A 25942-nucleotide genomic window follows, 5' to 3' on the forward strand; every position below is an offset into this window, starting at 1 on the left:
TGATTGCTGGCCAAGGAACTCCATATGTGCTAGAGTTTTCAAAGCTCCTTGTCTGCAGAAGCAGGCAACCTTTCCTGCACTCTATCTCCTGGGCTGATTGTAGTACTGTTGGGTGGCTACCAACCTTGTAGTTCTTGGGTTTCTTTGAAACTTTTGCAACTACAGGCAATGGCAGAGGAACAGTGGTTTACAAGCTGTACTTGAAGTTTGTGTTGTGATCCTTGCTCCTCTATTGTTATTTAGACGGCTTTTGTTTTGTTTGGAACTGTCTTTCTCTGCAGGCCTAGCTGGCCTAGAATGTGCTGTGTAGCCTGACTGGCCTTGAACTCACAAAGATGCTTTGTTTCCCAAGGGTTGGGATAAAAGGCATGTGCTACCACGCACAGAAAGTTGAAAGTCTGAAATTCAAATTATTCTATAGTGGTTGTAGAAACACCCTCTAAGAAAGTTATTCCTAAAATATTCTCCCATTCTTTCCCTCCCCCTGTGAATAAGAAAATAAAACATGTTTACAAAAAAAAAAAAAATCAGTAACTAGTGTGTGGGGAATTCATCTTGCTATTTCATTTGTATTGAACACTTGCAACTATAAAATAGTTACAATATCATAGCCCCACTAACAATCCACAAGAGCTCCAGTTAATTCCCTTTCTTTCTGAACAGTAGTTATTTTGGTCCATTTACCCAAGTAATCCTGTTCTAACCAGCCTGATAGATGTATGGTAGGTAGAACTTTTAAAGTTTTAGGAAATTTGTATATAATATTAAAGCATGTTTTGGCATGTGATATTATGTATGTTGTCCCTGTTATCTGTGAAAAATAACATGTTTATCTGACTACTAATTTTAACCCCTTTTTGTATATGTCTGCTGCCTGGTTATAATTTTTCTTCTGTCCATTATAAAATTCTGAGTTTTCTGTGTCTTAACAACTAATTTGTTACTTATGTAATTTTTTTCATTTGATTTCATATTTTTTCAAGCATCTTCCTGTCTTACATATGTTTAACGTTTATTGATTGTGAGCTTTGCTTTCATGTTATTCAAATGTTAAAAATTTTAATTCACACTCAACTTCTACTTTTATATGAAGAGATATATTTTTATTCTAGTCAAATATCCGTTTTTCCTATAAATGTTAAAAGTTATGATAATCATGGTACGCTTATTATTACGAATTTGAAAAATACTGTAATCTAGTCACATTGTAAATAGCGTCATAGTTAAACCTGATTCACCAAGGGAGAATTCATAGTGATAGTTGGCTAGACCAATGTCTGATCTTATGTGTATATATAAAACTGATACAATTATCTCTTTTCACACATTTAAAAACCTATTCTCTTCTATCTTTTAAACATCTTCTATCAAAACCTATGTATAATTTATTTCAAAAGCTTTTAAACATAATATTTTAATGATTACTTGAGAATTTCACATAATGCATCCCAATCACACTTATTTACCAGTCCTCCCATATCCAAGTCCCCCTCAAAAAGATTAAAAACAACAACACAAAAAAACAAAAAACAAAAAGCAAATCAATTTGTGTTGTCCATATAGTCACTGGAGCATCATCAAACTCCCTGTGGTCAGCTCTAACAGACAAGGCAGACCTCCATTCCCACTCCTGCTAGTAGCCAACTATTGTGGAGAACTACACTTTAGCATCATTATTACAATTTTAGGAGTTCTCATCAATTGTCTCCTGACTTGGTTGTTAATTTGGGGGCTGGAGTAGCAGGGGATTGTTACAGATGTTTTCTATGTCTCTCTTACTTAACCTGAGTCTGCAGTCATCAATACCTCCACAGAAGAAGTTTCCTTGGTCTTTACTGTCAACAGGAGCACAGATCATGGACTTTTATATAGTTTCTTGCAACAGCACAAATCATGTACATATATCTGGTCCCAGCATCAGCACTGGCTATGGACCTCTGCATTGTCTCTGGTGGCGGTAGAGACTACAGACACTAACATGGCCTCCCATGACAGCCTGGTCCACAGACCTCAACATGGCTTCAGGTGCACATACTACAGACTACTGCATGGCTTTTTGTTGGTAACATGAGACAGATATAAACTCAACCCCCAGCTTTAGTAGGATCATGAACCCCAACATGCCTCATGGTAGCAACATGGTCTACAGATATATCAACAAGGCTGGATGTTGCAACACAGACCATGTTCTCAGACATGGACCCTGGACCCCTAACAACAACACAGATATCCATGACCCTCATCATGGTCTCTGATGACAGTACAGACCACGGACTTCAACATGGCTCTCTGCCATAGCATGGGCAATGGACATCATAAAAGTCCTCAGCAGCAGGAAGTACAGGCCACAGACATTAACAATGCCTTAGGAATAACATGGGCCATGGACACAATATGGTTCCTGGCAGCAGTCCAGCCCATGGTCAGGAACACAGTTTCAGGAGGCAGCATAGACCAGGGATGTCCAATTGAACCCAGGTGGCAATATGGACCATGAACATCAACTTGGCCCCTGGCTGCAGGAGGACCACAGATCCCAACATAGCCCTTCACAATAGCATAGGCCACAGACATTAACATGGCCACAGGCAACAAACAGTACAGGCCATGTACATCAACATGACCTCTGGCAGTAACCCAAGCCTTGGACACCAGCATGGTTCATCCTCTCTTCACAACTAGACACCACTTGGTTCCACCATCATTCCCACCCCTCCTTCTTAAATCATTCATAGCAGTGGTACTGGGAAGTGCAAAACACATGGCACTCAGGCTAACACACACACACACACACACACACACACACACACACACACACACACACACAGATTACAAAACTGGTTCCCCCTTGAGGTCCAAGAGCTCATAGATTAAATAGGTCTTGGGTCTGACCTACTTGAAGTGCTCAGTCTGGGCCTGGATGGTAAGGGCTCTTCCCAGTGATCACATCCTGCAGGGGCTATTTGTATAATAATTTTCTCTCATGTATCTATGTTTCATATACAGCATGAAAAACATAAAAGCATAATATAGTTATGTTAGTTTAAATTAGTGCAATGTTCTATTTTCTGGGTCAATTTATTTATCTCATGATGCATTTTAAAGACACATACATGATGACACATAAAAATCTTTATCATCTTTTAAACAACTGGGTTAGTTTAGTGTCAGGATCTATGAACACACAGCAATGTGTTTGTTCATGCTGTCTGTAGACAATATAATTCAACTCCATTTGTCTTGTGGTGGGAATATCTCTTCTGTTTCCTGCACACATGTCAAAGTTTGCCAAGGCATGTGTCTAAGTACGTGAACATTCTTGGAATATATGCAGTGCACATTTTTTTGTTTTCCTTGAACTTAACATTCCCTCTCTCTGTCTCTCTGTCTCCTCTCTCTCTCTCTCTCTCTTTCCCTGTCTCTCTTTCTCTGTCTCTGTCTCTGTCTCTCTCTCTCTCTCTCTCTCTTTCCCTGTCTCTCTTTCTCTGTCTCTGTCTCTGTCTCTCTCTCTAGTTCTTCGAGAAAAATTAAAGTCTCCGTCTTTTAGTTTTCTTGTTTAGATGAAATAAGAGACAAGGTCTTTTTGCCCATGTGGCAATACATATCCTGTTCATAACAATCCCAGGTAACAGCAGGGGTAGGCTTAGGGATGCTAAGTGAATCAAGAAGGCATAGAGAAGACATTCTATGGTCTGACATATGGAACTTGACTTGAAAACACTCATGTGAAAGAAGCATATAGTAGATCTGTAAAGGGCAGAGGACATTGCAGAAATAAGATGACATTACTGAAAAAGAACAAAGAAGTGCATGAAAAAAATCAGAGACAAGTGTCTTGTTAAGAAACACCAAATAATTGACAATCATTTCATCTGATTAGTCTGTGAGGGCATTTCTAGAAAGACTATTAATAGAGAAGATTGTCATGAATGTAGACAGTGGGATCCCATAAGCCAGCATCCTGTGTCGATAAAATAAAAGGATTTTTAGTAAAGGAGAAAGGCAGCCAGTGCAAGCATGCTCCCTCTTGGCATTTTAGTGGCCATGATTGGTGCCACTCACTCCACCATACCTCCCCAGTATGCCCTCTTTGGCATACCCTCCCTGGCATGGTAGAATGAAACATCTTGACCCATTAACCAAACTGTCTTCCTAAAGTTCTTTTTCTCAGGAATTTGTCACAAATACTCTGACTAAGGTAATACTCTGAAATTTTTATGTAAACTCTTTTCAGTAAAAAGAAGCATCCTCATAGCAGTGGCAGAGCAAAGGAAAACAGGGAAGATTGTTTGTTTTGTAGTAGGTCAAGGAACTGGGGGCTCTGGGGCTGAGCCAAAGCATGTGGACATGTGGAGCTGATGCACACAGACTTCTGAATAGTCTTTGCCTCTGAGGAAGAAGAAGGAAGATACTTTACCAGAGCCTTAAACTCCCATTAATTGACATTCTTTTAATATGGAGAGATTGGATTTCTTAAAGAATTATTTATTTTATGTATATGATTACACTGTAGCTGTCTTCAGACACACCAGAAGAGGGCATTCGATCCCATTACAGATGGTTGCGAGCCACCATGTGGTTGCTGGGAATTGAACTCCGGACCTCTAGAAGAGCAGTCAGTCCTCTTAACCTCTGAGCTATCTCTCCAGCTCCCATTAATTGACATTTTAATAAATAGAAATCCAAAACAAAACTGTTATGATTTTGTTGAATGTTGGACAGGGTTGCCCATCGCCCTAAGTGTGGGCTCCTTTGTCTTGCAGTGGTCTATAATTTAAAAGAATTGGATAAAAATCAGGAAATGTGGGGAAATAGCCTTGAAAGAAAAAGTCTTCTAAAATATTAGTTCATTTCAAATAAAGTTTTGAGCTCACTATTTACCTTATGGTTTTCTCTTTAACACAAAAAATGGAAATGAGTTAAGTTAATTTAGACCAATGACATTTAGAGAGGAGAATATATTTGCTATTAATTTCAAAAAAGAGTTATTTATTTTTGAATTATTTGTCTTAAATTAGTAATTTCACTGCTTACATTTTAAAAAGTAAAACAGTGTTAGACTTATTTCCATCCCCTGCAAATTCTGATCATGCTATGCTGAGCAGCTTAGGCAAGGTTTAGTAATGTGGGTGAATTTCTTCCTGTTGGTCTCTCTGAACCAATTCATGAACTCTAACTTTCTCAATACTTTGCTTTCGAGCACCTTATTAGATTTACTTATATCCCGAGGAACCAGAACCCTGGGAATTTTTCCTTATACAAATTTGGGTGGATGGGTTTCCACAAAAGCAGTAATGTTGAGTGATGATTGGCCTGAGTAAAGCAGTTCTATTAGCTGCACGGCATTTGGTGCTTCCTGTAATTCATGCAAACTTCATTAAAGAAAATGACAGATGGCATATGGCTGCAGGCAAAATGCCAGTCTGCATGATGAATCCTACCGTATTCCAGTCCAGGATAAACAGTGATTTTAATCACCTTGAAAAAAAAGCTGTCACTTTTCTTTTCAATAACCTCATTATTATAAACTTGCAGCAAGTTCCTTGTTAGCTTGCGAAAAATAGTAATAAAAATCTGGCAACAAATAGGCATTTGCCTTTTGTTTTGACCCCTGATGAATGACATCTGAAGAACCTGTGACCCTCGGGTATACCATGAGTTCTTCACTTAATGCCACAGGTGACTGACCACAGGGCCCCAGGCTTACACACCTTTCTCAAATTGTTTAAAATATTGTTGTGAGTCAGAAGGCCTGTGGGTACAAACACTGATGTTGGAAGTATATATGTATGGTGTGTGTGTATGTGTGTGTGTAATGAATCAAATAAGTCTGTGAGGCAGATGCTTAGACACTTTGCAAGCAGCTTTCAATCACAGACTCACAATGCACTACAATCCTTTTGAAAGGGGGGATCAAAGAAAGCTAAATTTTACAGAGATAATTATAGTCTTATCAAGTTCTGAGTTTAACTTCAATGTTCATTGTTTAAGAAAAAATCATTTAGTTTGTGTAATAATGTGTTTTGCAGGGCAATTTTTTATGCAGAACATGATTCTGCATATATGTACATATTTTATAGTACTCCAAAAATTCTTAGATATGTAAGGAATAAAGATAATTTTATAAAGTTTATAGGAAATAGAGCTAGATCTTAATTTGAGTCCAGGGAATTGATACAGTTAATTTTAGTTAGTGATTCATGTCAGCCTTCTTTGCAGAAACAGAAATTGCCTCTGGCTAATTTAAATAGACACAGGAATTAGAGAACACTCAGTGAATGGGTAGAAAGGCAGAAGAACCAAGTGGGAATTGGTCTCCACTGTATTTTATTCTGCTCAGGCTAATATAACCAAAAGCTAGAGATGGAGAGTATATAGGGAGTGGAAATTTATTATTTGCAACTTTGCAAGTGGCAAGTCAGAGACCAGTATGCTGGAAGACTTGGTGTTTGGTTGGGCTCCCTGCCTCATCGCATTTTGTAATAAGAAAAGGGCCAGCAGATGTGTCAGGCTGAGGCAGGAGAATGCCAGTTCACTGTCAGCCTGTATTTGTTAAGATCCTAGCTCAGAAACAAACTGACAAAAAAACAACAAAGAGAAAGAGTGCTAGAAAAATTCAGTCTATTCAAGAATCTTTCAGAGAAATATTTGTTATTGTGAAATACTAATAACCATACTTGTGGATTTATATTCACTGGTGTTACATGTAATGTATATACAGGAAGCACATTATTGACACAGATAAAAGAATGTCTTTAAAAATGAGGAGACATATTTCTAAATACATTTATCACACTGTATGTATTACCCTGAGGTCATCGATAGAAATGATTTTATACATAAAAAATAAAAACTTGGGGCTGGAGAGATGGCTCAGACTTTAAGAGCACTGACTATTCTTCCAAAGGTCCTGAGTTCAATCCCCAGCAACCACATGGTGGCTCACAACCATCTGTAATGGGATCCGATGCCCTCTTCTGGTGTGTCTGAAAACAGCTACAGTATACTCATATAAATAAAATAAATCTTAAAAAATAAAAATAAAAACTTAAATTTTGCATATGTTAGATGAGTGGTGTTTCAATTTAGGTAGATGTCTATCACCTTAGTTACCATTTATTTCATCTGACTGAAGGTAAGTAGAGAGAAGACCCTGTAGGATGATCTCACTAGAAATGCATTCTTAATGTATATGTCAAAATTTTTAGTCCTACTAAGAAGTTACATGGCAGGGGGCTGGAGAAATAGTTTAGTAGTTAGGAGCACTTGCTGTGTACTCATGAGGACCTAAGTTCATGTCCCAGAACACACATAAAAAGCTGTGTATCCTAAAAACACTTTTAACTTCAGCTCTGGGAGATGCGGCTCAGATGTAATTTATTGCCACTTGAAAGATTATTTCCAGAAACTAGACCACCAACCAAGGAGTGCACAGGGATAGTTCCATGGCTCCATATATATATAATAGCAGAGCATGGTCTTGTCTGACATCAATGGGAGGCTAGGCCCTTGGTCCTGTGGAGGTTTGATGCCCCAGAGTAGGGGAATATTGGAGCAGTAGGGCAGGGGAGGGTAGATGAGTGGGAGAACACCCTCATAGAGGCAAAGGGGAAAGGGGAGAAGGCAGATGTGGGATGTGGTGTTTGTGGAAATTTAACCAGGAAGTGGGATATCATTTAAGATGTAAATGAATGGAATGATTAATTTAAAAGAGAGAGAGAGAAGAAGGAAAGATGTTTCTTGGGAACCTAAGTGTAGCACCAAGCTTTTAGGGTAAAACTTGTTTTTGCTTTTGTTTTGTTTCTTTGTTTTTTGGCACAAACCATAACCTTATATTTCACTTAGCTACAAGAGTCAGTTTTGTGCAAGCAGCAACTTTACAGAAGCTAAGATAAGCAGTTAGCTGAAAGGGGTTATATAATCAGCCAGTTTAACAGAAGCTAAGGTATGCTCACTAGAGAATCATGACTTCAGGTTCTTCGAATAGAGTTGGATAATTTTCTACAGGGCTCCACACCAAGGAGATCAAATTCTAGTTAAATAAGAAAAAGGCAATAAAACAGTAAAGATAAGGAGTCACTTTTTTTTGTTTGTTTGTTTGGTGAGACCAATACCATAACGGAAGTAGCTTAGAAAGAGAGTCCTAGGAGGGTTCTACAGAGTTTGTTTGGAGATATAATCAGATATCAAATATCTTTCAGGGTACTTGGTCACACTGTGAACCTCTGAAACTTGTTGTTTACTGGAACTGTTTTTAGTTGTGGTGTAGATGAACCTTAGTACATACCTTTAAACTCTCTGGCTGGAATTTATAGTACATACCTTTCATCCCAAACAATGAAGATAAAGTTAGTTTGCAAAAGAAATCATCCATGTTAAAAGTTATGTCTAATTGCATGATAGACAAAGTGATGAACCAGAGAAAGATTTGACAGAATAGCATATGCCAAACTCTCATGAGAAGAAAGAGGAAAGAGAGGTATCTTATGAGAGATGGAAGAGAGAGGATAGTTTTACTAGGAAAGTTGTACAGAGACATACTGCAGAGTGAGCGAGCTAGACACAGGTAAAGACTGAGTGAGCAGGAGAATGAGGAGCCAGAAGATTAGAACATATTTCCAAATTTAGTATAAAACCAAGCAGAGAAATTCAGAAGCCAAGAGAAGCCAAATAGAATCAATCAGGCTTGGAGAGGAGTCTGAGCCAGAACAGCTGAGTTGAATCAAGTAACAAAAGGTCAAAAAGAACCAGGAAAAGGTGACTTTATTCAGCAGTAAGTTTCAGAGGCTGAAAAACATTCAAGGCCTAGACTAGATTAGAAGCTTCCAGGACTAGGCCTATGTTAGCATATGGAGGACAATTACATTGGGTGAATAAAAGTTACTTTTACACAAATGAACAACTGAAGACCAAAAGAGGGCTGACATGATATATGTAACTGTAGAGTTCCTATCAGATTCTAATAAGAAGTTACATAACAGTAGCACAGAATTATTATTGAAGTTCATTGAAATACATACAAAATTTATTTTTAATTTATAAGTAATATAATTTGGATTACTGTTTTTCTATTCTATTTATAAAGGTATTTAGGTAAAAATAGGAACAAGATTGATGGACTTGGAGATATTTTGTCTATTAGGGTTACATCAATCTTGTTCCTACTTTTATCTAAATACCTTTATAAATGGAATGGAAAAATAGTAATCTAAATTACATTACTGATAAATATGATATCTAAAAAGGATGTTTAAGCTAGTTTGAATTCTTGTGCTTCTTCCTCCAAAGGATATTAAAAAATATGATCTTATATTAACATTATATTCTTTCTTCATAAATTTTGCCTTAAGTATTGTACCTTGTTTTATTAAATTGCTTTATTAGAATCCAGTTCTGGCTTTTGTAACAATATCTTATTCTAAACAGATATTTACTTTTTAAAAAGTCCTTATAATGCCTGAATTTGGTATATCACTGCTTACCTGTTTATTGAATTTATTGAATATGAACCTCCAAACATTAAATGTGTTTTAGCATTTATTGTATGTGCTAGATAAAAGAGAAAATAAAGGTATAGTGTGTTCAAAAAAAAAGAAAAGAGAAAAAGAAAAAATGAGTTATCTGTGGGTGTTAGAGTAATTACTATTAGATGACATAAGCAACCATCTCACTTTTAGGAGCTTAGCAGAATATCATAATGGTCCAGTGTGCTGGACATTGTGTGGTCCAACTTCACTCAAGAAAAGTTGATGCAGATAGGACCACAGTGATGGATGCTTTGTTACTATAACTGAACCACTCATGCAGTTAGCTTAGGTACCAGGATACATCTGACAAGTGAGTAAAATCACTAAGGAAAATGTGTCAAGCCTTGATGATTTTTCTCCCTGTAGTTTCTTTTCAGTAAATAATAACAGAGTTATCTTGAACTACAAGAAAAAACTGGAAAGTATAATCTACTTCTATGCCTGAACAAAGAATGTATAGATTTACGTGAGTAACAAGATGATTTTGTTCTACAGGTAAGTAGCTATCCATGAGACTCATAGAAGGCCTCCGATGGCATGTTTGCCTCTGTCAAATAGAAACGCATTAGTTTCTTTTAAGTTTTACTTGTATCCTAATATTTCCTCTTAGGCTTATACATATAAAAATAGGAAATATCAACACATTACATTCGCCAATTTTATCTGTGTAAAAGAAATTGTATGTGTTGCAGGAGAAGGAAAGAGAGAGAAAAAACACAATCTAAAGCTAAGTTATTTCTGGTTATGTTACTAAGCCTAGTTCAAATTTTATATTTAAAGGACAATGAAAATATACATGATCATATGTGTTTATTCATAGATTTGTGAATTACTACCTATAAGTATTTATATATCTATGCATACAACTACAAAAATTTCTGTGGAGGAGTTAAGCTATTGTGGTGAAACTAAACTCATAATTTTGCTAGATCATGGTATCCTAGTTTCATTGCTTTTGCTATGATAAAATCCCCTAACAGAAAGTACCTTAGGACAGAAAATATTTATTTTAGTTTACAATTACAGGTCATAATCCTTGATTGTGGGGATTCAAGGCAGGAACTTGAAGCAGCTAGGCACATTCTAAGTCAAGAGCAGAGAGAAAATGAATGCATACATTCTTGTTTTTGCCCAGTTGCCTCTGTATACTTATATAGTCCTGGACACAAACTCAGGGCATGCTACCACCCACAGTGGGCATGTGTTCCCATCTCAGTTAATCTTTGAAGACAATCCTTTATGAACATATCAACAGGCTAACTTGATATAAACAGTCCCTCATAGAAACTCTTCCCAAGCAATTTAAATTATATCAAATTGACAAAAAAAAAATTGACATACTTTGCTTGTTCACCTTTATTTCCATTGCTGTATTTTCTTCCCCATCTTTTATCCAATAAAGTCTAAGCCTTTATAAAGACTTCAGTTTTCACCTGGTCCCTGTACTTTTCAAAAAGTTGCAGGAAGGGGTACGATGAACTATGATCAAAGACAAATAAGCAGGAGTTAGCTGGAGTAAGATGAAGAGTTTAAAGAAAAAAAATCATCATTTAAGGTATAATTGAGGGGTGATTTCTACTGTAACTTGCTATAGCAATGAAGTCAATTCAATATACATTTGTTTAAGTTAGCATGAACAATGACTAGATTATATATAGCAGTTACTAGTAGCTTGCTTCTTCCTTCTTAGTAAGTTTGGTTTTTGTTAGGAATAATAAATGATATGCCCAAACACTATCTACTTGTTCTTTTTTGAATACAGCATTGACTTACATCGATTGAAGAATGATGTGTTTTCCTGTCTTTGGTAAATAATACTTATTATTTTCTTAGTAAGTATGATCAGGACTTAAAATGTTTCCTTAATCTGAAGCACTCTTTCAACCTCTCAACCTTGCTTTTGTAATAGGCCACAATATTTGTTATCTAACTCGTGAGTATTTGAGGGATGCTGTAGAGGGTATTTTCATAATGTTCCAGACCCTGCATTTGAGAAGCCTTTGGGAAGAGAGGCTGAGATAAAAGTGCAAAATCATATGTAGTAAGTGCCAAGATGGAGCTCAGTCTACATCATTCAGGAGTAATTAGATTGTTGATAGAGTTAAGCTTATAAAGCAGTCCACAAACAGCACATTATAGTGTTCAGAGACAGATGGAAAAGCACCAGCTCAGATGTAAATAAGCCAAGGAACAGGACATTCAAGAACAAAAAATGAAGAGAGGGAATCATGCAATGTTATATATGGCTTAAGAATCAGGGTGAGGAGATGGGTAGGGAGAAAAGGAATGGGAAAGGCTCAAAGGGACTAAATTTTAACACTTTTGTCCAATAAAGGAGTTAATGAGTCTCAATGGTTTATTATATATGTGTTTCATTTTTGGTTTGTATTTATTGATTGGAGGGTATTTTTCACTTGCATGTCCTGAAAGAAACTTCAAGTCCTTTTCCAAAGGAGAAATGTTCATAAACAGTCACTTTGCACACAAATGTGTGATCTTGGAAACCTAAGTGTATACCTGTTGTTCATGGTCTCTTGAAACCTTTCATATGGAGGAGGCCACCATCGAGCCAGGAATTGGAAGTGGTTAAAAGAATATCTTTTCCATCATGCAGAGAAAGAATTAGAAATGCTGCAACTAGCGTTAAGGGGAATGAAGATTCATCATAGCATTTCAGTGAGACAATTAAGATCTGTGCCTGGAAATAGTTATTTTTAAATACAGTACTTATTGTATATGTGTGTCAGCCTGGTCATTAAGGAGGCAACACAATAGGAGGCAAGGCTGTGTGTGAATGGTTTTGTTAAGTAGAAATGTTGATGTCAGAAAGGAGTGATGGTTTTGGAGAAGAATAAACAATCAGTTGGCATGAGGAGTTTGAAGGGTTTCTGGGTTGTAGCATTGTAGGTATGGGCCAGCAGGCCAAGAGATGGAAGTTCAATACGCTAAAGAATATATTCTGTGTTACTGCAAAGGTGTGAGTCATGGGATTCTATCTCAACAGCAAAGGGATGTGAGTTGAGAAGAGCTGGAAGTGGAGGCTGTCTTCCCTGTTTGAAGGATTTAAGTTTTACCTCTATTGCTGACTTTTCACTCTGTGTCACTAAGAAAATGAATTCTGTTAAACCTACTTGGCAACTTGAACCTAGCTAAGGGAGAGAATCGAGAAGCTGCTAGATTATAAGAAAACTTTTGATGGATATTATGAGATCCCACAGTTGAATTCCTGAAGCTAGTAATGACACATGTTCTGTTTCAAGCCATTGGGATCTGGGTAACTGACTTTGATGTTGAACTTTGACCCTGACTTTGAACTGGTACTTGTTGCTTGTCCTTTTGACCTTTTCTTCTTTAAAATGGAGTAAACTACTCCAACAACACAGGCAGAGATACTTTATATAAACTACCTGCTTTTGTTTGTGTTTTAAGGATTCCTCCAAAGACTCCAGTGTTCAAGTCTTAGTCATCTGCAGTTGTCAATGTTAATCACCAAAAGAAGGCCTGATCATGAGGACCCTAAACTCATCAGTAGGTTGATACATTACTGAGATTAGTGAGATGTTAGGAAGATACAGTCATGGAGCTGTGTCTTTGAAAGCTATCTCCTGTCTTTTTCCTGTCTCTCTTTCTTCTTCCTGACCACTATGAGATTAGTGGCTTTGTGTCTATAGTCTATCATGTTGCTTAAGCTTGGGCTCCAAGCAGTGGAACAAACCAATTATGGACTAAACACAGCAAGGTGAATCTCCCTTCCTTTTAAGTTGTACTCTCAGGAATCTGTCACAACATCTGAAAGCAAACACATCACCCTTCTAGAGGAGTTAAATAAAAATGAAAAACTATTTCCTTAACTGTCTTAAAACTCCTCTAGTTCTGTACTAGTCAGTGTATTGACTCTCAAGGTTCTACTTGCTTTTACCTCTGAAAATTGACAGAATTTTGAATGGCTTTGTTTTAGGACTATGTTTTTATGTTTTACTTTCCCTCCCTCTTCTTAAATGACATGTAACAGTGGAGTGAAATGTAAGATAGGTTTGTGGTCACTCTAGAATATTCATGCCAAAAGAGTGATATCCTTATGTACACTCAGAAACATAGGTGGAACAACTACATGAGTTGAGTTTAAAAGAAGCCCAGGCAAGACTATGATACTTGCCTACACAAAAAAAGAAAATGACTATGTTTTCTTGAAATATTTGCCTTCAGCCCATTAGGACTAACAACAATATGAACAAACTCGTACCCTCAGAGCTCCCAGGGACTAAACCACCAACCAAAGAGTACATATGGTGGGACTCATGGCTCCAGCAGCATATGTATAGCAGAGGATGGCCTACTTGGTCATCAATGGGAGTAAAGGCCTTGGTCCTGTGAAGGTTCTATGCCCCAGTGTAGGGGAATGCCAGGGCCAGGAAGTCAGGAACTAGAAGAGGGTGAGTTGGTGAGCGTTGGGGGGGGAGGGGAGGATGAACCCAGTTTTTATTTTATTTTATTTTATTTTTATTTTTTTTGGAGGGGAAATCAGAAAAGGAGATATCATTTAACATGTAAATAAAGAAAATATCTAATAAAAAATAAAACGAAATAGCTGTTTTACCCTACTGGCCAGTGTAGAATAAATCATAGAAGGACAGGTCAAGTGAATGTTCTTGGGCATGCATTATTTTTCTGAGAACCTCTGGAATTATATCTAGAAATACCAGATGAGAACTACTTTAGCCATATCCAAGTCCTTTGGCTCTTCTCTGTACTTCAGATATGAAATGAAGCTCTCTTTCCAGAAAGTTCAAGAGGGAATTCAGGATATCTGAGGTCAATAAATGTCACTATTCCATTGGCCACCAACTCTTCTTTGTTTGTTGCCAGTAATTAAAGACCACATTGCCCTTCTAGTCTGTATTCTAGTTGAAAGAATCTCAGGCATGGACTCTTCCCTTTTGCATCTGAATACAGAGCCAGTTGCAGGAAGAATTCCTTACCTGAGATGGAGAAGGAAGTCTGGGGCACAGAAGCATACTGGTTCTCTATTCTTTAGCTCCCCAAGGGAGTTGAGACTGATGGATTCAAGGCAAACACCACAAGGAAACTAAATAACATACTGAAATAATTTCTCTTGCATTTTCAAAGTGGAGAGATCACTATCAAGCTTTGAAAGTATGAAGATTTCCAAAAGAAAGAAAATGTGTGGAGCTGGCTATGAAGGAGTTGGTGATAATAACAGCTGGTTGGATTGGAAGGCTTCTCACAAGCTTAGGCTTCTGCCACCATGTTTTGGAGCTCTGTGGTCTCTAACCATCAGTTCAACATTCTGAATACTCTTCTCTTCAATTACAGGTCAGAGCTTGGCCAAAGCTCACTGACAGTTCTTTCTCTGCATCATATAACTAAGTTCTTGGTACCAGTGGATAACCGAGTACCTTTTCTTTTCTTCCCTCCACCTTATTCATTTTTTATCCTAAAATTGTCAGTTAACCCTAGACTCTAAAACCCTTGCCAAAGCATACCTATTGTTTCAGATGCTATAATTTCCCCACAGAAAAGCCTTCCTAATGATTTTGTCTATAACACAAATTATTAATTCTAATTTATGTCTAATCTAATACATATACGCTTAGGGGGGTGAAAATTAAAGTTTAGTTAAACGTGTTATATATGACACACCTTGATACTTCGGCTTCTCTTCAATACATCTTCATTTACATAGGTGGGAAGAAAAAGCTGCAGATAAATAATCATCCAGGAAGAGAAGCATTTACTCCTCCCTTTCAATCACAGTGAGGAGGCTTCACAAGTGGGGCTTTGCAGAACATGGTAAGAAATCACTACAATGATCAATACTGAAACCTGACCCAGACCTCCTAAATCAGCACGTGCAATGTGTGATGGCTGCTTATAGGAATGTAGCCTTCAGTCAGTTCAATGTGAGTTTTAACGTTCAGAGTCATAATCATCCCCAGAACCAAGCTGTATCTTAGTAGTAGAGTACTTGCCTAGCATGTGTGAGGATCAGTTTTCAGCACTGCAGGGGGAGAAAGAGAGAGACTTTAGTGCTTCATTACACGTTTCCATTTCCAGGTGGTATTTAAACGTTTGTGTGAGCATACAGTTTAATTGTAATTTCTTGAGTTCCCTGTGTTCCTGTAGACTAAGAACTATCTCACCATTTTCAAAGATGCCAGAAGCCTCCTTGGGAATCTAACGTAGTCTGCTATATGGTAGGTGATACTCTCAGTGAATGGTGTGAAGTACATCTCTGAGCTGTAGCACTTGTGATACTGTTAGCTTATTTTACACATGGAGAAACTGAAGCCCAAAAGTGGGAAATATTCTGGAACTCTGTAGCAAGGCATTGATGGATATGTGATTTAGATCTTGGCCCACTGGTGCTAGAACCCAGGATCTTACAGAACGCACTGTACTTTAGCCTTCATATGTGCTCATTCTGATTTAGGTCTGAGATAGGCTTCAGGGTTAATTGTTGTAGGGATTTCTTACAAAAGGCCTGCAAAGCCCCAGTTGTGAAGCTTACTCATTGTGATTAAAACTGGGGAACAAATGATCCTCCTCTTGGATGATTATTCTGCAGCTTTTCTTTCTCCATCTATGGAAATGAAGTCAAGTTGAAGGGAAGCCAAAGTATCAAAGTGTGTCATGCATAACATGTTTAATGAAACTTTAATTTTCAATCCCGTAAGTGTGTATTATTAGATTAGGCATAAAATAGAATTCTTATCGGTTGTAGACAAAGTATCAAGTATGGAAAGTATCAAAAGAGAAATAACAGCTACTTAAGGTCAGTGAGCTTTGGGTGATCATTCTCTTTCTGAGTAGCTTGTATTTGTTTCTGGAGATACAGTAATTATTCTTGCTCCAGTCATCCCTCCTCCTTGAGGAGGAGGTGGGTAGCCACTTCTGGCCTTTGTTATCTTTGGCTTTGACTCATTATCTCCTGTTAGAATACCATAATTTCCATCACTTCAGTGACCAATTATCTATAATTTTCAAACTGGCAATATAATTCAAATATTTTAAATATAGCAAACTCAATACTCAATGATAATCATATAGCAGGTGCACTTACAAATTATTAAATTCATTATGTCTAAATATTCAAATGATTCTAACTATATAAAGGATTTTGACAATACAAAGGGATAATTTAAAATATATTTTTAGAACTAAATGGCCTCTCAAAGTCATTACTAAGAAAACTTTACTGAATTCCCTGTTAGAATATTCCAGCATGTCTTCCAGGGACTCTTCTAGCATTTTTCTCATTACCTGCTAAGTAAAGAGAAGAGTAGACTACTGGGGAGAATTGAATTCTGGAATATAAACTTCAGAAAACACATGACTAAAGTTAAACTGTGGTTGTTGGAAAAGCAAAGAGGAGCCTGTATCTATGTAGAAGGATCTACTTATAAGAAAACAAAAAGGTATAAAAATCCATATTGCCTTAAAAGCTCAGTACTACATGTCGGATGGGCTAGGTTATTGTTAAATGAATGGAACTGGTAAGATACTGATGAGCTTAAAGCTTATCTTCCCTCTCCTTATTGGCTCATTCAATTACCTATAAAAGACATGTCAGGATCTCATAGTGGGACCACCTACGTGCTTCTGTATTAAGAAAGTTGTCCTCAACACATTCCAGCTCCCCAGATGGTCTGGGCCTATACTTGGTTCTTATACACAAGCTGTTCTGAAATATCCAGAAACATGGAAACCCAAGTAATTTCTCAAGTCAGTCCAGATATAAAAGTGGCTACTAGCTTTAAGACCAAAGGTGCTATGTGTATGTGTGTGTATGTGTGTGTGTGTTAGCACATGCATTCAAGTCTGTATAGCCCAAGATTAATTGCTGTATCACTCACTCAAAAATTAAAATAGAAATGAGGTACCATTTTTTCTTCCCCCTATTCTGAGTCTAAGAACCAATGGTTACTATGTTTATTCAGTAACTGACTGTCCAATTCAAATGAGATCAGTCATTATCTACTTCAGACCAACCTAGTTACTATGTTTATGACAGAATTTGAAGACATAACAATCATGTGTAGGTAGTATTTCATGTCTCAGACCTTTCCAAACTCCCTGTTTATTATTTTTCCATATGAAGTTATTTATTCTAGACACTTTTCTTCTTACCCCATTCCCACACTTACCAGCTGGTATTATTATTATTATTATTATTATTATTATTATTATTATTATTATTAGTGTTTTTTACTTTACCTAGAATATTAAGAATGTATTTAAATCACATGGAACATGATACGTAGTTAATAGTTTGTGTCACATTTGGTTTTAGTTTCTGTCATTGGCCAAATTTTAATCAGCTTTCTTTCTGGATGGATACCTTGGGCAGCTGTAAACTGTAATTGAATAATTTATTTTTATTTGGTAACAATATCTCATATTTTCAACAATCGATGACCTTTCTCATCTATGAGATATTTCTGAATGAAAATTCTTCAATTATAATTTTTCTCCATATTTTGGCTTCAGCTCCAAATCACTCACCCTTTGTAGCAAAAATAGGAAAAGCTGTTGTGTTTCCAGCTCCCCACTCAGTGGAAACATGTGGGGATTTGTTGTTATTGCTGATCTCAGTTGGAGTGTTTCATTTCTGACCTAGACTTGAAGATTCTATTAAGCCATCATAGGGCACACTGCCCACAGTCTGTGTCAGAGAGTTTCCCCAGAATCTTTCGTGTGTGGAGCTAACATGCATTTAAGCTTATTTAGACTAATGTTTTCAAAATGCAAAACACTGGATAGAATTACACACTGTGGTGGCCAAAGAAAATGATCTCACTGTGAGCGGGGTAGATAAAGATCTGTATGAGAAAGCTGAGGGTATGGGAAATAAAGTGTGTACCCTCAATGAGCCTCCTGCACTGTGATCCCCAGAATATGAAAAAGCCCCCACAGACCCATCCTCACATTGCAATATTGAGAGATTTCATATGGATGATTTGTAGTATTATTTCATAGCCATTTACCTAAAAAATAAAAAATAAGAGGGCTTACACTTGCCTAAATCCAGATATTTGGATTTAAAATATATAGTTTTTCTTCAATTTTTGTTGAACAAACTGATGGATGTATGCAAGAATTAGTTCTGATATATACCATATTCTTTGTTGTATTTGCTAGCTTTGCATACTCAAAAGAAAAAAAGAATTTTAAAATTCTTTTAAAAAGGCATTTCATGCAATAAAGACAATATGATAGACATGCTGGATTATGATTTAAACACTATGTTTTCCCTACTTCTAACCACCCCATACTACATTTTAAAAATACAGCCCTTTCTGTGCTTTCTTTAAAGTCATGAAAAAAGAGGCTGTATACTATTATTACATGGACCTCCAGCATATAAATATGTGTGTTCATAAGAAATTTGTAAAATTAGCCTTAGAAAAACTTAGCAATAATGTAAACCTGAAAGTAGGCATGGCCTTTTAGGCAAAGTGCATGTACAGAAACATAGAACATATTAGGAAAATCAGCAGACTCTGAGGACATTTCTAGTTTCTTCAAAGGAGTGCTGCCAGGAGAAGCATCCTGTATCAAAATGGGGACCCCAAATAAGAGCGATGTGGGAGAAAGTTCAAGGCACTGAAAACATTTGGGGCAGATGATTTGAATGTCTTCCTGGAGAACCTCTGAGAAGCATTAAGCTGCACCTCAGCCCTTTATCTTTGACAAATACCACACAGTGTTTCTGCTTGTTATTTTGTGGTCCTGGTGCTCTTGTCAGCTTGTTAAATGGAACTCTGGCTTCAGTCGGGAGATGATAATGTGGTAATCTCTGCGCTCGGCTTGCCTCAGCATCCAGAGGAGCGGCTGTGCCCGACTGTGTGAGGTTGCCCAGTGCCAACATAACTGCTGGCAGCTGGGCTGATGGAGAACAGTCTGCACCAACAGATTGAAAATGTTCTTTTCAGATCTTTAGATTGGAACTTGAGCTTTACTTTTCAAAGTTTTATGTCCACAGCACAGTTCACAAAATAAATTACGAAACCAATTGCTTCAGGAGCCTCCAAGCCGTGACATTAAGGTGGCTGGGAGTCATCATTCTTGATGAAATGCGAAGGAGCAGTCTCAGAATCACTGTCCATCAGAGGGAGGTTGGGCAAAGTCCCTGAGGTGTGTGACAGCCTGCAGACAGATGGTACAAAAGGTTTATGTATAAACACTTGAGGGGGGGAGGGGGAGAGGGAAGGAAGGAGGGAGGGAGGGAGGGAAGGAGGGGGAACAGAGAGGGAGAGAGGGAGAGAGAGAGTAGAGGAAGAGGAGAGAGAAAGAGAGGGAGGAGAGGAAGAGAGGGAGAGAGAGGGAGAGAGGGAAAGAGGGAGAGAGGGAGGTTTAAGAATTCTTAAATTCTTTCAAATTAATCAGGAGGAACAGGATATGCTTTTTAGCAGAATTGTTTATTTCCATGGAGAAGTTCTGAGTATAAAAATGAAAGACACAGTATTCTCTCTGATGCAAATCTTTATCCTGAAGTGCCTGCCCCTCTCTCCATGAAGAAAAGCCATTGAAAGCAGTTTCATGAAGTGTATAGCTTTTCTTTCCTAAGAGCAGAGTTCCAGATCTCTTGCAAGGGAGCTCACCTGAGCAGTCAGAGTATTCCAATGACCACAGCCAAAGGATGCAAGATGCAGATTAAGTTGAAGGTTTTGTCAGACCCTAAAGTTCAAACTCTTTTGAACCCTGTGGGTGAGCAGGAATGAGCCTGAAAAGACAAGAAATTCAGTTTGTGAAGATGAGCTTGGGTAGATGTGATTATCTGTATGACCTAAGTTGCTCTGAATTCTGCCCTCTCTTCTTACTCATTTGTGAATCAGAGAGGATCTCTTCATCTTGTGGTCACTGGAAACATCTCAGGACTGAACTGTACTCAGGCATGCGACTTTGAAACTGATTAAAAGTAGGCAAATGAATAGGCAAGTAGACAAATGATATTCTTGCATAAAACAAAGATGCTAAAATGCTAGTTGTAAATTGAAGAGGTGGGGGACATGTGTTGTTTGCTTTGATTCTTTGAGCCTGTGTGTATCAAAACATCAGGGTATGGAAGAGGACACTTAGACTGTCAATGCTCTATTCATCAATACCCCTTTTTCCAATCAGAAAGGCAGGGACATGCCCATACTGAAAGGAGAAGCATCCTTTCAACAGACTACTGGGATCTTTTCTAAGATTTAGGGATTCTGTTTCTAAGGAAGAAGATAAATATTGGGGGAAGGTGGTGGTATCTTGATGAGTCTCCCAAACTTGATTATTTCATATCACATCCAAGATTCTCAAAAGTAAAGATGGCAGTGCTATAAGGGAAGGAAAGAGATGACGGCTGCACATGTTTTTTGTGATGGAGGACCCTGATGTAAGAGGGCCATAATCCTTTCATGTGTTACCCAGTGTGTTTATGTCTTCCATCACAGCCCAGCTGGTTTTGTTTTTGGGTGAGATCTTGACCCCACCCTCCATTGTGTATCTTTGATTCTCTCCAGAACCCCTTCTTATGAAGCCTGAGGTTAGCTTTTGTATGACATGGGGTCTGTATTCTTCCATGTATTTAAGCACAAAATGTTTCCTTATGGCAGAATTTTGTTATAAGTCTTCAGCACTGTTAACTCTTTGAAAGCACTGCTGTCTGTAGGCAGCTGATTGCTCCACTGTGAGAATTTGGGAAGGAGCCCTGTTGTTTGTGGTTCCTTGTCAGTGGCTCCTAGGTGGGCCTGTGCTATGAAGCTATGCAGAGTCCCGTATGACAGAGTAGGCATCAGAGGCTTTGATTTTTGTCCAGGGAACTCCCTCCACTTTTCTTGTGGGACAGCAGGACCAGGTAACCTCAGGAAGATTAAAACAGAGAAAAGGGACCCCTCAAAACACAGACTGGAACAAAAAGCCAGCGCAGTAAACAAACAAAAAACGAAACAGAAGGGACAACATGTGCCAGAGAAGTGGCAGGATAGGATTGGATCTTGAAAGCCCAAAGTGAAAAAAAAAATTCAGGAAAGACTGATCAAGGGTATGGAATAACAATGACTGACAACTGAAGGGCTGATCTCTGTCTTTTAGTCATTGCTAATTTTAACAAAGGAGAGTGAGATTCTGATGAGATGAAGATGATGGAGAGCAGAGGGAAATATCGCAGCAGTGTGAAGATGTTTCTGAAAAGATTGGCAGCAAGGCCAGGCATGGGCTTCACAGGGTAGCTGGAGCTCTCCAGGATTCTTAGGAAGAGGCAGGTATCATTCAAAGCTCACTAGATAGCACCAAGAAGATGTTCAGGATACAGAAGAGAATGGGCAATTGAGGCTGCTTAGAAAGTAAAGGGGAGTCCAGTAGAAGCACAGGGATGATTGGCCTTGGGCCTCAAGACTCCTCTTATGTTTGGACAGAAGGGTAATAGTTTCCCGTGGAATAGAGTCTGGTTTAGCTACACTAAAAGTTAGGTAAAGTTATGATTCCCCTTTGTTTAGTTACCATGTCTCTAAGTCACTCTGTGAAAACACAGCAATTCATCTGTTTGTGATTATTTTTGTTTTGTTGCTTTTCTGGAGTTGACTAGCAAATGACAAACCTTGTCTTGGACCAGCTCCCGCCTAGTGATGTCTCTCCTCGAGCTCACACTTACAAAACTCAGTTCAAGTCGTGGCATTTCTTTCTAGTAAAAGTCATTCTGCAAGACCTAGGTCATGTTGCCAATCTGTCAGGATCTTTCACTATTTTAATTTGACAATGTTTCCCTGACCTGCTTCAGTCTCATATCACCCACACATTAAAATATCTGCTGGGTGTCGATCCACAGAAGTGTCTGTAGCTTTATTTTCATTTAACCCAACAGTGCACCAGTGTCCCCTCAACACTCACAGAGACTCTAGGGAAGAAAAATTAGATGGGTTGCTTTGATGCTAACTGTGAAAGGCTTTCTTCCTGAGGAATCCTCCCAAATTGGATTAAGCGGATTCATTTGTGGTTCCTAGCGTTTACTTTTTAGGGAGGCGGGGATGTGAGAACTCTCCCTCTGTGTGTGTGCACACTCGTTCTCACAAGTCAATGGATACTGCCACTTTGCAAGGCTCTCACATCTGGAATGCATCACCAACACACTCGCTGGGAAAGTGAAAGTTCCAGAAAGAGCCTCATTTCCCCCTAGAACTGTGAAATTGAAAGGCCTGGTTTCTTCTGTGTTGTTGTAAGCTCACTGGAGTGTAATGTAAGCTACATTGTAAACCATTTGGGATGCTCTCCATTGGTTAATGCTTCCTGCCACATACTCTCCTTTGTTTATCACTTACGTTTCTCTCTAATTTCAGCACTCTGATTATGATCTCTGATTATGGAAATGCCTCGGCTTGTTCAACCTCTCATAACCACACTGAGTTACCATAACCAATCTAGCTGTTGTTTTCAAAGGCAATTAACTAACACAAGCAATTTATCCTCACCTCCTCTCCAGCAACCAAGGAGCAAAGCCTTTCTACTCCACTCAGAGCAAATCCGTGTGTTCCTTACCACTGCTGCTGCAATCAGTAATTTGACTCAGTAGGTTTAATTCAAAGCAGGCACTCACATTCTTTAGATTACTTGTCTGTCTTCCAGGACATCAGGGGGAGCAATAAAAACAAGCACCAACCTTAAATTAAACCACGGAGGGGAAGGGGATTGATTCCATGAAGGAAGAATCACAAATTTTTAAAAGTCAAGTAACACAAACAGAAAATATTTTGAAGTTCCACCTGACCAGGCTACTCTCCCTCTGCTCCCTTCTCTTCCTTTCCTCAACAGGCGCCCCAACCTCCCCCAGCCCACCCCCACCCCCACCTCCACCCCTATCCCTGCCTGAGCAATGATTATCAGTCAAATTCTCTTCCCAGTGCTATCTTGATCTTGCTTCTTCTGTCTTCCTGCCCCCAGCAGGTGAATACACCTGGAATCCCAGGCTAGCAGATTTCTCCGCATCTCAAACAGCAGCCAGGGAATTAGCAGAAGTCTCATGTCTTTTCTGAGACTTCCTAGGATGAATGAATTCCCCTGTGAGTTAACCCCACCCCGGCTAACTACAGTAAATACATGTCCTGGGATGGAGAAGGACCTGGCAGGTTTCCTGGAAAACTAGATAGGTTTTCTTCTTTGTGATTATGTTGAGCTTTCTCTTGCCCCAGGTTAAAAAGAGCAGATCAAGTCTTTAATTTAGCTTCCCTTGTTTGAATGACCAGGATGGAACAAGATAATAGTGGGTTAGCAGAAGTCATTACATGAATATTTCACATCTAAGACAGAGGTATCTCCAGGAAATCTGCATATGTCTACTATTTCCTAAATTTAAGGAGACCAGAGAGTTGAATATCATTTAACTAGACATGTTTAGAATTCATTACTTTTTAAAAATTTCATTTAAATCTCTTCAGGTTTTAAGTATAACCTCTTATCTTTCTCATTTAGATAGTAGTTGTTTCGTTGTTGTTTCTTAGAATAACTAACTTTCTAAGAATTTTTGTCTTTTTTTAGATATCTGTAGCCTTAGAATGTTCTAGGTATTCATGGATCTTATAGTATGTATACTATGTATTTCTTAGTTTATCTACTTATCTTTTGGTATGGTTGTGTCTTTTTTTTTTGGGTAGGGGGTTATTTTTCCAGACAGGGTTTTTCTATTTAGCCCTGGCTGTCCTCGAACTCACTCTGTACATCAGGCTGGCCTCCATCTCAGAAATCCACCTGCTTCTGCGTCCCAAGTGCTGGGATTAAAGACATGCGCCACCACTGCTAGGTTTTTGGTATGGCTCTTAAGTGTCGTTCTATGCATTGAAGGTAGTTTGTTGTGGATAGGTCCTTCCTTTTCCTTTTCCCTTTCCTTTCCTTTCCTTTCCTTTCCTTTCCTTTCCTTTCCTTTCCTTTCCTTTCCTTTCCTTCCTTCCTTCCTTGCTTCCTTCCTCCCTTTCTTCCTCCCTTTCTTCCTTCCTTTCTTCCTTTCTTCCTTTCTTGTTTCCTTGAGACAGGGGTTCAGGATATATAACATTAGCTGACTCGTGACTTAACATGAATGCCAGACTGGCTTTGAAGTTATAGAGATGCTCCTACCTCTGCTTTCTGGGTACTGGGATGTATGACTATGTCTGGCTGTTTTCCTTGATTGAAACAAGATATCATCCTGTATCCTAGGTTGTCCTAGAGCTTACTTTGCAGCTCAACTTCCTAGTAGTCTTTCTTCTTCTGCCTCCTGAGTGCTAGAGTTACAGGCACAGCCAAATACCGAGTGTGGAGATGGTTTTAAGTGTGCATTTGAGGTATACATATGTACATATGTATACCTCATAAAGTATGAGTTTTCTGTGGAATGAAGGTGTGCTGTAATCAATGAAATTGATAAAAGTAAATGAGTTATATGTAGCCAAATATTAGAAAAACATCTACTGTGATGCTACTAGTTAGAGGCTAGATGGTCTACAAACATCCGCAATTCTTGTCCCTTAAAGAAATGGTCTGTTCTTTAGATTTAAAATATTTAAAAAAAATGCAGCTTCAAAGATGACTCAAGTCTTAAGGAATTATGGCAAACCTCCCAAATCTGGCTTACAGGCTCAGTTAGCCACTGAATGAAATAGGGACTGCCTTCCAGAATATAGCACTAATTTTCTTGTTACTATAACTTCTGTTACATAATATGGAAAACCTTTCAACACTGAAGCACCCGCTCTGTACCACAGCCTGTGTTCCTCATCTGTGAGATGTGCATCTGTGGTGCTTAAGGAGCACATTGGCATGAGTGCCACTGCAGTTATTTCCCATGGCATTTTAAAAATCCATTTCTGTATTACATATTCCAATCTAGTGAAAATTATATCTCCTCTATTTGCATTTGGCATCCACACTTGTTGGCCATGGCATGCGATGTGATTTTAAGCTGCTCATGTACATTTTAGGAGGGAGATTGATTTACAGTGGTCTTTGCCTGAGACAAGCACAATTTAAATTAATTCCTATTGATCCAGAAACATTTAAGATTGGCTTTGGAAAAGTTTAAACACAGAAGGCTTTGGATCATTGTGAAGCATTTTGCTGGGCATTCCTGTCATGTTGCTAAAAGCATGGAATTGTGCATGCCCACCCTTCTTCGCCCTGGATTCATCATTAGTCACTGCATACCCCCAGGCCAGTTCTAGCTCCAGATGCTGTGATGTCTACCCAGCTGTTAGAGTGTGTGCGATTTGCAAATAGCAACATAAATAGCATATCCAGAACATTGCTTAGGCTGCGGCTTTGCCATTAAGGCTCAGATATATTTAGAGTAAGGAATGATCCTTTGGTAAATTGTAACTGGGAGGGAGCTGAAGGAATGGCCATAGGAATTGCAAAGTGTTATTTCTCAAATGAAGTGATTTGCCAGAACATTT

The 25942-nt window shown here is 38.4% G+C and overlaps 1 protein-coding gene and 1 long non-coding RNA gene across 13 annotated transcripts in view; both read left to right on the forward strand.

The window, feature by feature from the left end:
* Positions 1 to 25942, forward strand: part of Macrod2 (mono-ADP ribosylhydrolase 2) — a 1944357-nt gene that overhangs the window by 786639 nt on the left and 1131776 nt on the right. The gene's annotated exons all lie outside the window — the stretch shown is intronic.
* LOC116091031 overlaps positions 9699 to 25942 on the forward strand; it is a 108317-nt gene continuing 92073 nt past the window's right edge. Inside the window, exons 1-5 of the long non-coding RNA XR_004118903.1 lie at positions 9699 to 10022; positions 11290 to 11334; positions 12957 to 13055; positions 14655 to 14861; positions 15232 to 15338. This is a non-coding gene — a long non-coding RNA (uncharacterized LOC116091031). The remainder of the gene's footprint in view (positions 10023 to 11289; positions 11335 to 12956; positions 13056 to 14654; positions 14862 to 15231; positions 15339 to 25942) is intronic.

The sequence above is a fragment of the Mastomys coucha genome, unplaced genomic scaffold (genome assembly GCF_008632895.1).
Source record: "Mastomys coucha isolate ucsf_1 unplaced genomic scaffold, UCSF_Mcou_1 pScaffold15, whole genome shotgun sequence".
In the NCBI taxonomy this organism is placed as follows: domain Eukaryota; kingdom Metazoa; phylum Chordata; class Mammalia; order Rodentia; family Muridae; genus Mastomys; species Mastomys coucha.